This window comes from Rana temporaria, chromosome 4 (genome assembly GCF_905171775.1).
Source record: "Rana temporaria chromosome 4, aRanTem1.1, whole genome shotgun sequence".
NCBI classification, from domain to species: Eukaryota; Metazoa; Chordata; class Amphibia; order Anura; family Ranidae; genus Rana; species Rana temporaria.
In genome coordinates this window covers 292,186,197-292,200,683 of record NC_053492.1, presented here as the reverse complement: position 1 = coordinate 292,200,683, position 14,487 = coordinate 292,186,197, and positions in this window count along the sequence as shown.

Genomic DNA, 14,487 nt, shown 5'->3' with positions numbered 1-14,487 from the left:
TATTAAGATATACTTTCTCTTAAGCCCCGTACACACGGTCTGACTTTTTGCCAACAAACGTCAAAATGAGCGTTTTCCAAAAAATCCAACCGTGTGTACGCTCTATCGGACAAACTTTTTCGGTTTCAAAAGTCCAGCCAACTCCCTTCAGACAAAAATCCACGGAAAAGTTTGTTTGAAGTCCGATCGTGTGTACGATGCTTTACACTGTACAATGTGACTCAGCACAAAAGAGATAAGCTGATTGGCTAAGATATTAAGTAATCACTCACTAACTACACTGTCCAGTGCCCATTCGAAAGAACGTTACAAGTACACAAATTTACGAACAGACAAAGAAACGGATTTACAAAACACACAAATGAAAATACGAACATACAAATGAAAATACGAACAGACAAAGGATTAAAAATACGGAATGCCGCAAACATACCGGATAATTAAAATTCAGGAATCTTGTGAAACTTCCAGTCCAGATTACAATGGACCATATATACAAGCAAACAATGGCTGATCATTTGTTGCTTTTATATTTTAGGATAAACACTCACTTTTTTGCTAATAATTAATTTAGTGACATAGCCTATAGAGGTCTATTTGAATGCAGTCACTTTCAATGCAGCCAGTAAAAAAAAAAAAATCAGACTTACAGTCTAGTGAAGAGTACACTGACCCACACAAGGCAGGTAGATGTTAATTATCTGTAGCTTATATCTTATCAGATAAGCACCCAAGAGAGCTTCTATTACCATGGGCAGCTAATTATCTATAATAAAAACATCACTGTAAAGAATCCCCCCAGGAAAGTGTAGACATATTGCACTCTGGACAACACATGATGTTTTAGTATGTCTATAGATAAATCTCACCACTTTGAAAAAATGGAATTGGTATTAGGAAGTCCAAACTGCTTTTTTGGGAACTGTATTAAGTCAGTAAGTGAAGTTTGTCTTATTAATACAAGTATGTATGAAAACAATAATATATATACAGGTGAAACGCGAAAAATTAGAATATTGTGCAAAAGTTCATTTATTTCACTAATGCAACTTAAAATGTGAAACTAATATATGAGATAGACTCATTACATGCAAAGCAAGATAGTTCAAATCGCGATTTGTCATAATTGTGATGATTATGGCTTACAGCTCATGAAAACTCCAAATCCACAATCTCAGAAAATTAGAATATTACATGCAATCAATAAAACAAGGCATGTACATAGAACAATATCGGACCTCTGAAAAATATAATCAGGCATATGTACTCAGTACTTGGTTTGGGCTCCTCAGTACTCGGTTTGGGCCCCTCAGTACTTGGTTTGGGCCCCTTTTGCAGCAATCACTGACTCCAGCCTCAGTCCACTCCTTGTAAAAGTCCCCAACACTTTTGAATGGCCGTTTCCTGACAATCCTCTCCAGGCTGCGCTCATCCCTGCTGTTTGTGCACCTTTTTCTTCCACACTTTTCCCTTCCACATAACTTTATATTAATGTGCTTTGATACAGCACTTTGGGAACATCCAACTTCTTTTGCAATTACCTTTTGAGGCTTTCCCTCCTTATGGAGGGTGTCAATGATGGTTTTCTGCACAACTGTCAGGTCAGCAGTCTTTCCTATGATTGTGATTCCTACTGAACCAGGCTGAGAGACCATTTAAAGGCTCAGGAACCCTTTGCAAGTGTTATAGCTTAAATAGCTGATTAGAGTGGGACACTTTGAGCCTAGAATATTGTACGTTTTCACAATATTCAAAGTATGACAAATCACGGCTTGAACTATCTTGCTTTGCATGACATGAGTCTATCTAATATATTAGTTTCACCTTTTAAGTTGCATTAGTGAAATAAATGAACTTTTGCATGATATAAACATTTTTTGAGTTTCACCCTAAAATTATTATTATTATTATTATTATTATTATTATTACTAAAAAACTGTTAAATACATGCCTGTCATTACCAGAGTTATACATGGAAACATACTTTTTAATGAAAGCATGTTACTGAAATCATTTTAAACATTATGGGCCCGGATTCACGTAGCACTTACGCCGACGTATCTCGAGATACGCCGCGTAAGTGCACATATGCGCCGTCGTATCTATGCGCCTGACTTTGAAAGCAAGATACGCCTGTAAATAGGCTTCATCCGACCAACGTAAGTTTCCTACGCCGTCGTAACGTGGGCGCATATTTACGCTGGCAGCAAGAGGCGCTCCCATTGATTTACGATTTGAATATGCAAATGAGTGAGATACGCCGATTCACGAACGTACTTGCGGCCGGCGCATTAATATACGCGGTTTACGCAAGTCGTATGTCCGGCATAAAGTTACGACTCATAAAGCAGGTGTAAGTCAGCAGCATCAATGCAAATGGCTGCGCCAGGGAACACAGCCGTCGTTTTTTACGTCGTTTACGTAGTACGTGAATAGGGCTGGGCGTAGGTTACGTTCACGTCGTAGGCAGTAATTCGACGTATCTTAGGGAGTATTTTTGATGTGGCTCTGAGCATTCGCACTGGGATGCGTCCACGGGACGGCGCATGCGCCGTTCGTTCGGCCCATCATTTGCATGGGGTCACGCTTCATTTAAATGGATCACGCCCACTTCCACCTACTTTGAATTAGGCTGGCTTACGCCTACGAATTTACGTTACGCCGGCGCAACTTTGGGAGCATTTGCTTTGTGAATTCCATGCTTGCCTCTCTGCGTTGCGTCGGCGTAGTGTAAAAGAGATATGCTACGGCGGCATATATATGCGCCGATGTATGTGAATCCGAGCCTATCTATCTACAGTGCTTCATTTGTTTATAACCCACCTAGAAAGTAGCCTTGGGCAGCAGGGTTATACCAGGGCAGCATAAAGCCATTTACATATTCCAGGGTATTCAAAAAGAATGTGTCGTTAGGAATCTGTCTTCTGTCCATGTGACAAATGGCACAACTTATGATCTCTATGACTGTTTACAGTTCCAGCCGTTGGTCGCTTGTCAGGTCACCTGAGGCCAGGTGACAGATGCAAACTGTTGGGGTCAGGAGATCACGGCTAAGGTAGTGAATCCTATGGCTGACTGCTGCGGCTGGAGCTTTGGGTGGTTCAGGAAAGCAGGTCCTCTGGAGCACCATCACAGGTCACACTGGGAGCTAGAGCATCAGATCAGTCCTACATGCTCGTGCGGATTGCAGGGGGACTGCGAGGAGGACATAGGACTGCATGTCTGAAGGTGAACTCAGCGACTCGGAGGAGGGAGAGCTTCCAGAGGCAGCGTAGGGAGCAGGACTTGCGGCTGGATGTCCTAAGAGCAGCGGCAGCCAGGTAAGAATTATGTACTTTCTCATTCTCCTTCAACTATCTCTGCCTTGGGGGGCTCCAAAGGCAGGGTAAGGGGCTCTGGGGGTCTCGAGGTGCAGGGGGGGCAGCTGCTAGAGTGGCCGATGGTACAAGTTCCTCTCTCCCTTCTTTGACAAAGGCCCAGGTGGATGGGGTTATACATACTTTGCTGGCAGGCCTTAGGTAGGTGCTGGCACACTGCAAGGCTGGAGCGTGGTTTGTGGCTGGTTCATCGGCAGTGGCTGCGTGGTCCGCGGCACATGCTTCCATCCCATGTGGTGGGAGTCAGGTGGTTAACGTTCCGGTTGCGCCTCCTTTAGATGTGGGTGCGGCCGTGGATGTCACACTTGGTGCTAGAGCGGTAACGGAGGTGTTGCCTGGTCCGCAACAGATGGAGGGGGCTGGAGCCAGTGTGGCGGCTATGGTTTCCAAAGCCGCTACGGCTGGTAAAGGTAGTGCAGGGGTGGATGGGGTGTGTTTTTCAGATGCCGCAAAATGCGAAGTGTTCATGTGTTTTGAGGGTCATTTGGGTGGAACCTGGAAATGAAGGAGCGTATATGGAAGGGTGAGTATATAGAGATATTTTGTTTGTTGTCCTTAGAGAAGTTTAACTTGGACAAAGTTAAACCTGATGAAAGTAAGAAAGAGGAGAAGAAAAACAGCAGTATCAGCTGATTGATTGCATGTTTTCAAACTGGTTGCAGGCATTTGCAATTTTTGAGAGCTTCATGGGTGAGAAGGCCTCTGAAAATTGCTTCCCCCTTATTAGACTCTATTGGCGAGGCGCAGCGAGTGTATACAGCGGGCCTTCTGAGTTTTGTGGGTGCCATGAACTTAAGGTGTCACGCTCATGTGCTGTGGTGGGAGGTCTATGGGGTCTTTGAAGGCAGTGCTGGATAAGATAATGGAGAATTAGGGGGGTTGGGCCCATCTGGAGGTATGGGTGTCCCGTCCCTTCCTAATAATACAATGCTAACAATGATTTTAAGTTGGTTGTATCTGGTAGGTAGTAACTGGTAATTGTCCCTGAGCCGGTGTAAGTTGTAGCTTGGGGCCTTTATGGGGTGACAGATACAACCGATTGGTTTAAGAGAAAAATAGCCTTTTAAAGACCTTTAGACTGGGTAGGATTAAGATGAGGTTTTTTGGTTTAATGGTTTTGTATAAAATGTATTACAGTGAAACCTTGGTTTAAAAAAATAAATTGCCTTTCTTGATATACAAGCGTTTTTTTAATATATAAAATAAGAATTACACTCACAATGTGAAGAAGTCTGCTGCTCATCCATGTAAAACTGCTGTGTACATATACAGTGAAGCCGCTGGTGTACAGTATACAGTTCAGCTTTGTATGTGGCCAGAGATTTGCGGGGGATGGTGGCTCCCATCGCTTCCTGGAGACACATTTAGAGACATTCCCAACAAGGGCGGGCGTACCCGGAAGTGATGTCAATAGTTCCCGAGTTTTCTAGGAAATGCTGTAAACTGAACCTGTGGCCACATACAGCGTTGTACTGTAGACCAGCGGTTTTACTGAACATAGAGTACTGTATACAGAGCGGCTTTAAATGGATAAGCACCAAACTTTGGCCACATACAGAGCTGTATACTGTACACCAGCGGCTTTACTCTACATACAGTATATACAGCAGCTTTTAATAGGTGAGTACCAGACTCCTTAACATTGTGAGTGTGCACAATCTTTTTCTTTACCTTAAAATGTTTGCAACACAGAGGTACAGTACAGTACAATATTTTGAAGTGCAGTTTCATTTGTTTTTTGTTTACAGTACACTTTATTTTGTTTTGCCGTAATAATTTTTATATTAATAAATGGTTGTGGAACGAATCATCTTCATTTCCATTATTTCCTATGGGGAAATTTGCTTTGATATGAGTGCTTTAGATTACAAGCATTCTCCTGGAACGGGGTTATGCTCGTTATCCAAGGTTCCACTGTATTTGCATTACGATTGTTTATGTAGTTGTATTTCATTTGACTCCAAAATAATATGTGTAGTCTGGTCAATCTTTGGGGGGTGAAGGAATGGGGTTCCATTTACAAGAAGCCTGAACCTTGGAAATCCCTCAGTCAAGAAGAAATCAGTATACATACCTTTTTTGAAGCCGCTTTGCTTGGATCTCCAGCAGTGAAGGCTCTGCAGAGCAGGCACCCACCTCCACAGCAAAGCCGCAGCTGACAGCTCAGCATTGAACCGGACCAGATCGGCTTCATAAAAGGTATGTATAGCGATTTTTTTCTTTACAGGCTTAGATAGGTCAGTCTTAGATTGTGGATGCCTGTACTGTAGATAAAGATATTTTAGTGTTAGGGTGGACTTCCCCTTTAAATCACTGCATAAAGTAAGTAGAAGAGTAAAATAGCTCTACGTGTCTATCTTATTTTATTCATAAAACCAATGATCTTTTTATTATATTTGGTGCTAAAATAAACACACTTTTTCAAATTACATTTATTGGCTAATTTATACCCCAAAAAAGTAAATATCTCTCAGCACTTTTTACAGAATGTGAGCAAATTAAGGTTCTTTGTCATGTCATTTAAAAAGGATCCCACTTTTGCAATCTGGTTATATAAACTTAACAACTTTACTCTTCACATTGACAAAAACATCTGGTACAATAATAACACCAACTGCTATAAAGAATGATTTAAAAACTTCCATCTGCAGACACTACTAATTATACTAATGATCTGTTAAAGAAAGTACCATACACTTGAACAGCAATTAACACTTCAATTTAACGTGTTAGAAGAGAGACTTGAAGCTTTTCACAGTTTATTTCACAAGAACACATTGCCAGTGATAAAAGGACTCCTGTGGGCCTCATTATGGTTACCTATCCTCTTGATAGTTATCAAGGGTCCAGGTGATTTCACAGAGCAATTGGCACTGAAATGGCAGAAAACAAATACTGCCAAGGGACTTTGTGTTTTGAAATCATCTATTTATTCTGTGAAACTTTTACAGTGTATAGTTCAGGTAATGTTTACCGCTGAATGACATAAAATTACAACTTTTAATGTATTTTAAAAGATTTCAGGTCTTCACTAGGGATGAGCCGAACACCCCCCAGATCGGTTCACACCAGAACCCTGTTAAAGTCTATGGGACTCGAACGTGAGAAATCAAAAGTGTGAATTTTAAAGGCTAATATGCAAGTTATTGTCCTAAAATGGGTTTGCAGATCTGGGTCCTGCCCCAGGGTACATGTATCAATGCAAAATAAAGTTTTAAAAACTGTGTTTTTTTGGGAGCAGTGATTTTAATGATGCTTAAAGTGAAAAATAAAATAAAAGTGAGATATTCCTTTAAATATCGTACCTGGGGGGTGTCTATAGTATACCTGTGAAGTGGCATGTGTTTCCCGTGTTTTGAACAGTCCCTGCACAAAATGACAATTCTAAAGGAATAAAGGAATAAAAGTAAAACTGCTTGCGGCTTTAATGTAATGTCTGGTCCTGGCAATATTGAAAAATGGCATGGGTACCCCCCCCCCCCAGCCCATTACCAGCCCCTTTGGGTCTTTTATGGATATTAAGGGGAACCCCGCGCCCAAATTAAAAAAAGGAAAGGTGTAGGGCCCCCAGGCCCTATATACTCTGAGTAGCAGTATACAGGCGGTGCAAACAAGACAGGGACTGTAGGTTTGTTCTTAGGTAGAATCTGTTTGTTATTTTGAACTGGTACATTTTTAAAGTGTAGCTCCAGGCAAAAAATCTATTTTTAAGCTTTTTGGAAAACATAGGGAAGGGTTATCACCCCTGTAACATTTGTTTTGCTGTCTGTGCACCTGTTCAGAACATTTCACCTCACTTTCTGTCCCAATGACAATTGGTTTTTGAAAATTTGGGGTTTTTAGTGAAACAAGGATTGGTGATAAAGCATAAGTGTAGAGGAGACACATTTTTCCCATATTAACTCTTACAGGAGAGAATTTCCCTTTCTAGGGGTAGATTTCCTCTCACTTCCTGTTGTCTCCTTCCGTTTGCAAGTAGGACTCATTTGTAAGTTTGATTTTTGAAAGTAGGGGCCTGCCTTATATACTATATATTAATGCAGAAATTTGGGCCTTAGGTGTTGGTGTTGCCACAACACTGTAAGCCCTCACAGTTACTCTTGGTGGGCGCAGGAAAGGGCCCTGCTCTGAAATATTATGTAGCGCCCCCTTACTTTCAGTATGGGCACTACGCTAAAGTTAGTGGGGAATGGGAGAGTTATTTTGCTCCCATTCACAATTTGCTAAAATTGGGACTTCTGTCACTCCAGAAACCTCCACTGGGTCAGTCTGTGATCCAGGGATGCAATACCATCCCTGGCCAGCAGTTGGCACCAGAGGGGTTCTGGCAGAGCAACTTTCCCCAGCAGCCAATTAGAGAAGTTTCTCCCTCGCAAGGCATGCTGGGGAGGGGTATATCTGTGACAGGTGTCATGTGCTAAGCAAGTTTCGCGGGGTCCCGGTTCCAGGTGCGGCATCCACCTTCAGGGTGCGCACATCCATGGACCCCACCAGCGCGGCCCACCAGGCCAGAATTGCAGTCTACACAAACCCTCATCTGGAGGTAAAAGGGGACTCCAGTGACTTACTGGGTCCACAGTTCTATTGAAAGGATCCCAGGCTGGGTGCCGTTCGATTGGGGGGTCGACTTGAGGAGAACCCAGAGGCAGGTTGTCCAACAGGGCTTGACCGAACCAATCGGGGATCTGTTGACCGGAATGTTGACAGGTACGTTTTGCTGTCATCTGGTGACCTATGCTAAAACCTACTGGGAGGATTCGCTCCATTTATCCATCTAACTCACCTAAAGTAATTGGCCTGTGGCAGAGGCCCTAGAGCCAGGTCTGTGAGAGAGATCTGTTCCTCCCAGCAAATCCTAAGTGACACTTCGGCTGCCAGGCTTGTGAGAGGAGTCTGTCCGGGGGCACTTTACCCACTCCAACTAGATTGCCGATGAATAATAATTTGGTACTCTATTGAGCTAAGACTGCTCAATTAATATCCAGTCCTGACACGGCAAGGTTCTCCTTTTTCTTCGTTAACCTGCTCTTCCCATGTAATGTTGATGTTGGCCGTGTTTGGCCTGGAATAAAGCATTGGAAAATCTTTCATTCACTGTCTGGACCTTCGCTCACTGCTTTGTTCTCTAACTGCACCCATACGCCACACTAAGGTAACTCAATGTGCCGATCCCAATAACAAATCAGCGGCTCCTGCGGGGGTAGCGCTACAATTAGATCAAGAATTGTAATTACATGCCCCTGTTAAACAGGGGCTGAAAAATTGGGCCGTAGGCACTGATGGTGGTGCCACAAAACTGCAACCCCTCGCAGAAACTCTAGTTGGAGTGCAGGAATGAGCCCTGCTGCAAAGTATTGCATCACAAATTGTAATTACATGCCCCTGTTAAACAGGGGCAGACACAAATTGATTGGGCCTTAGGCACTGGTGCTGGTGCCACAACACTGCAACCCCTCACAGAAACTCTAGTTGGAGCGCAGGAATGAGCCCTGCTGCAAAGTATTGCATCAACAATTGTAATTACACGCCCCTGTTAAACAGGGGCAGAAAAATTGGGCCTTAGGCACTGGTGCTGGTGCCAAAACACTGCAACCACTCACAGAAACTCTAGATGGAGCACATGAATGAGCCCTGCTGCAAAGTATTGCATCAAAAATTTTAATTACAAGCCCCTGTTAAACAGGGGCAGAAAAATTGGGCCTTAGCCAATGGTGGCAGTGCCCAGAACCAAAAATGTTCTTACAAGCTATCAGCATGATCATTGAGGAGGAAGAGGACAGTCACTCAGCATAACAGGATAGTCACTCAGCATCAGCATAGGCAGTCTTGAAGGGATCTGACTAGGGTTGTCCCGATACCACTTTTTTGAGACCAAGTACAAGCACCGATACTTTTTTTCAAGTACTCGCCGATACCGATTTTTTTTTTTAAATTTTTTTTTACAGTGATATTTTTTTGTGTTTTTTATGGGGGGGGGTCAGTGTTTTTCTTTTTGTTTTACATTTTATTTTTTAAAAAAAATATTGCAATTTTTTTTTTTTTAATCAGCCCTGTTGGGGGTCTTTGGAGAGATATCAGGGGTCTTAACAGAACCCTGACATCTCCCCTTTAAGACAGAGAAATGGACTAAGGACACAGATTCCCCAGTCCCTTTCTCTGCAGCCTCAGCTGAAATGAATGGAGGGAAGCTCCTCTCCATTCATAAACTGAAGCATCGTAAACACAGGTTACGATGCTCAGTTATATGAATGGACAGAGTCAGTGATCGCTGACTCTGTTCATTCTGAAAAGGTAGGAGCCGGGTTTAGCGGCTCCTACCTCCGCTCTCCATCCTGACAGATTGAGGGGGGAGAGAGGACATCACTGAACACGGGGGGGAGAGAGGACAACACTGAACACGGGGGGGGGGGGGGGGAGCACAGCACTGAACATGGGGGGGAAGAGCACAGCACGGAACACGGGAGAAAAAACACAGCACGGAACACGGGGCAAAGAGTACAGCACGGAACACGGGGAAAGAGCACAGCACGGAACATGGGGGAAAGAGCACAGCACGGAACACGGGGGAAAGAGCACAGCACGGAACACGGGGGAAAGAGCACAGCACGGAACACGGGGGAAGAGCACAGCACGGAACACGGGGGAAAAAGCACAGCACGGAACATGGGGGAAAGAGCACAGCAGGGAACACGGGGGAAAGAGCACAACACGCAACACGGGGGAAAGACAACACAGCACGGGGGAAAGATAGCACGGGGGGAGAAGACTTGCAAGTCCCCTGCCTGCCCAGGTATCGGCTGAGGAATCGGAGCATTTCCCCCGAGTACAAGTACTCGGGGAAATGCTTGGTATCGGTCCTGATACCGATACTATTATCAGTATCGGGACATCCCTAGATCTGACATACCAAAAAAAATTGGTAGCTGGTGATCTAAGACTGATTCATTTTAATGAAGGTCAGCTGATCCACCGAGTTGGTGGACAGGCTGTAACAGCCGCTTTTTCGCCGGCTGTTCCCTGTTATAACAAGCGCTCTGCACGCCTTTTATTTGCTAATGACAGTAGCTTTTGCCGCCATAATGCATTCCATGCTGGAACGCATACGGCGCTCGCCCGATGACGTCATCGCCCGGCACCATGCTGCGTTCCAGCTTGGAATGCGGAAGTGCACCGCAGCGAATCGGCGCTTCTCGTCGAATTCAGTGCTGATGCACTGCAGCTGCTCCTTGCCTATAAAGGCATTGATTTTATTAAAGAACTTTGTTCTATTATTGTCAGCCGTTCCGGTCACGCTACAGTAGAGGCAACACGATGGCCAGCTAGCAACAGACCCTCACTGCATCCAGGCTGCCATTGCTCCCCATACTGCAACACCGCTCCAGGCAACAACTACTACTTTAGTGCTATTGCACCTACTACAACCTTGAGGCCTTTTCTGAACACCTTACATCATGGATCCTCTATATCCTGCATGGAAGTCTACAAACGGATAAGTAGCCATTGTATCACTTGTAGTCCTATAAGAAGATCTACTGTTAGTTTTCCCTCTAATATAATATATTTGAGTTACTAAATCTGCCGTGTGGATATCAACATACTATTTGGGAGATTCTGCTGTGCTAAGGACTGTTTGCTAAGGAGTACATTAAAGGGTCAGCTACCCTCAAATTACTAGAGCAATATTTATCTCATATATGCAACTATAACTACCTGAGCTATATTGCCTCTTTCATGCAACTACTATTACGTCTGCAATAGTTACCTCATGTATGTAATTACTATTACCTGAGCTATATTGCCTCTCACATGCAACTACTATTATGCATGCAATATTCACCTCATAGATGCAACTATAATAACCTGAATTATATTGCCTCTCATACGCATTTAATAGTTGTCGCAACAACTCCTAGTTAATACCTGTACTCTCAAAGTACCTAAGCCTTAATTGCTACTCTTATGCAACTAGTAGTTGTCTCAACAACGCTTATTTACTACGTGCTGTCAGAAGTGCTACTTGTATATGGGCCTATGCCTTAAGTTGCGGAACATGTTCGCCTAAACTTTTTCATGCTAAGGGTTCATGTATTCTATACCTTCTACCTTAGTCGTCTAATGCACGATGCTATGTAATACTCATAATCACTAGCGTACAATTGTGCATTGCAATCTTTTAGTACACAATATAATTTTAAACGCTAAGCTCTGGTCGCATGTTGTAATGCGTCCATTCTTAGTAGCTTAACGCCTTTCTTTATGTGACAGAGAGATGATGTAGAGATCCCCCAAACTCCTGTTTGTGAGGAGTGACAGCTGGGGCTAATACTGAGTTGTCACATAAAGAAGCGCATTGAAATCCTTGTTAACCGCAGTTGTGGTTCACTCCCTTCACCAGTGCTGTTACACAGGCGCACCCTGTGATCGGTTAAAAAGCCTCCAGCAGCACTGAATGTGCTTTCTGAAAGAACGCTGGATGCAGGACAGGCCAGTAGCTCAATAGCATATTGTGCAAGCTCTGGCCAGTGATCCATCCTCAAGACCCAGTAACCCAGAGGATTTTCGGTGGGAAAGGTGTCCAAGTCTGATTTTGCCCCTAGGTATTCCTGCACCATGTAAATCAGACGCTGACGATGGTTGCTGGAACCGATCATACCTTGGGGCTGTGAACTAAAAAATTGTCTGAACGCATCGGTCAGACGGCCACCTTCTCCACCACTCCTTCTGTGACTGACCGAAGCCTCAGCAACACGTTGTCCAGGACCAGGAATTTGTAACCTCCCAAGCTCTGGAAACGCGTTGCCCAAACCTTTCTGCAAGGCCTCCTGAAGATGTTTCATTCTCTGCTCCCTCTGCGACGGCAAGATAATCTTACACTTGTAACGTGGATCAAGGAGGGTTGCCAGCCAGCAATGATCCCTCTCCTTGATAGCACGAATACGAGGATCCTTCCGCAGGCTTTGCAGGATCAGAGAGGCCATGCAGCGTAGGTTTGCTGAGGCATTCGGTTCAGAGTCCTCTGGGTCACTAAGGATAACATGATCGGCAGTCACCTCCTCCCAGCCACGTACAAATCCATGTTTTTTTTGGGACTGTAAATGATCCCTTGAAGACTGCTGCTGATGCTGAGTGCTAAGCTCCACCTCCATGCTGACACAATCCTCCTCCTCCTATGTGATTGGCGGGCCAGCAGGAACACTGTCTGGATAAAGGGGTCCTCTTCTTCCTCCCTCTGTTCTGCCTTAAGTACCCTGTTCATTATTCCACAGCGTGTGCTCCAACAGGTGGACAAGAGGGACAGTGTCACTGATGCATGCACTGTCACTGCTCACCATCCTCGTGGCCTCCTCAAATGGTGACAGGACAGTGCATGCATCCTTGATCATGGCCCACTGGCGTGGGGAAAAAAAACAAGCTCCCCTGACCCTGTCCTGCTGCCATATTGGCACAGATACTCATTGATGGCCCTCTGCTGCATATGCAGCCGCTGCAGCATGGCCAACGTAGAGTTCCACATGGTGGGCATGTCACAGATTAGGCAGTTCTTGGGCAGGTTGTATTCCTTTTGGAGGTCTGCCAGCCGAGCACTGCCATTATATGACCGTCGGAAATGCACACAGAGTTTCCTGGCCTGCTTCAGGTCATCCTGTAAGCCCGGGTACCTGCCCAAGAACTGCTGCACCACCAAGTTAAGTACATGAGCAAAACAGGGCACATGGGTCAGTTGTCCCTGTCGCAGGGCGGAGAGGAGGTTGGTGCCATTGTTGCAAACCACAATTCCTGACTTAAGCTAGCGTGGCGTCAACCATCTCTGAGCCTGCCCCTGCAGAGCTGACAGAACCTCTGCCCCAGTGTGGCTCCTGTCCCCCAAGCACACCAGCTCAAGCACCGCATGGCATCTCTTTGCCTGCATACCTGCGTAGCCCCTAGAACGCCTACAGAGCACCGCTGGTTCCGAGGACCCATCAGCACAGGAAGAGGCCACAGAGGAAGAAGAAGAGGAGGGGGTGGAGGAGCAAGGTGTGTCACAACCAGTAGTAGCATTTTGGAGGCGTGGTGGCAGAACAACCTCCAACACTACTGCACCCTGTCCTGTATCCTTCCCAGATGCCAGCAGAGTCACCCAATGCGGCGTGAAAGATAGGTAACATCCCTGTTCATGCCTGCTGGACCATGATTCAGCGGTAATATGCACCTTAGCACTGACCGCCCTGTCCAGCGAGGCCAAGACATTGCCTTCCACATGCTGGTAGAGAGCCGAAAATGGCATTTGGGAACCTGCCACTGATGAACCGCACATTCCACAAACTCACGGAAGGGGGCAGAATCTACCAACTGAAAAGGCAGCAGTTGAAGTGCTAATTTAGCCAAGCTAGCATCCAACCGCTGGGCATGTGGATGGCTGGGAGCGAACTTCTTTCAGCGGTGCAGCAGCTGGGGCAGGGAAATTTGCCTGGTACAATCTGATGTTGGTGTACCGATAGCAGATTGCCCGCAAGTACTTGGCTGTGACACACCTAATTCTACACCTTCATTCCTCTCAGTGCAGGTTTCTGAGAGGACTGAAGGTATAGTGGGGTTGGAGATCCCAGCTGATGAGGAGCAAGGAGAGGTCCGTGTTCTTTGGTGTGGGTCTTTTATGTATGCTTGCCAACGGACTGCATGGCAGGTCAACATATGTCTGGTCAAGCATGTGGTGCCCAAGTGGCTGGTGTTTTGGCCACGCGAGATACGATTGACACATATTTTGCAAATAGCAACGGAGCTTGTATTATCAGTAATAGAAAAGCAATAGTCTGCAGTGAGCTTTACGTGCACACTGAGCCCAGCATACACTACACTGACTTAAGAAACTGCAGGTTAGCTCAATCAACTGCTTGTATTATCAGTAATAGAAAAGCAAAAGTCTGCAGTGAGCTTAATGTGCACACTGTGGTCAGACTACACTACACTGACTTAAGAAACTGCAGGTTAGCTAAATCAACTGCTTGTATTATCAGTAATAGAAAATAAATAGTCTGCAGCGAGCTTTACGTGCACACTGTGGCCAGACTACACTACACTGACTTAAGAAACTGCAGGTTAGCTCAATCAACTGCTTGTATTATCAGTA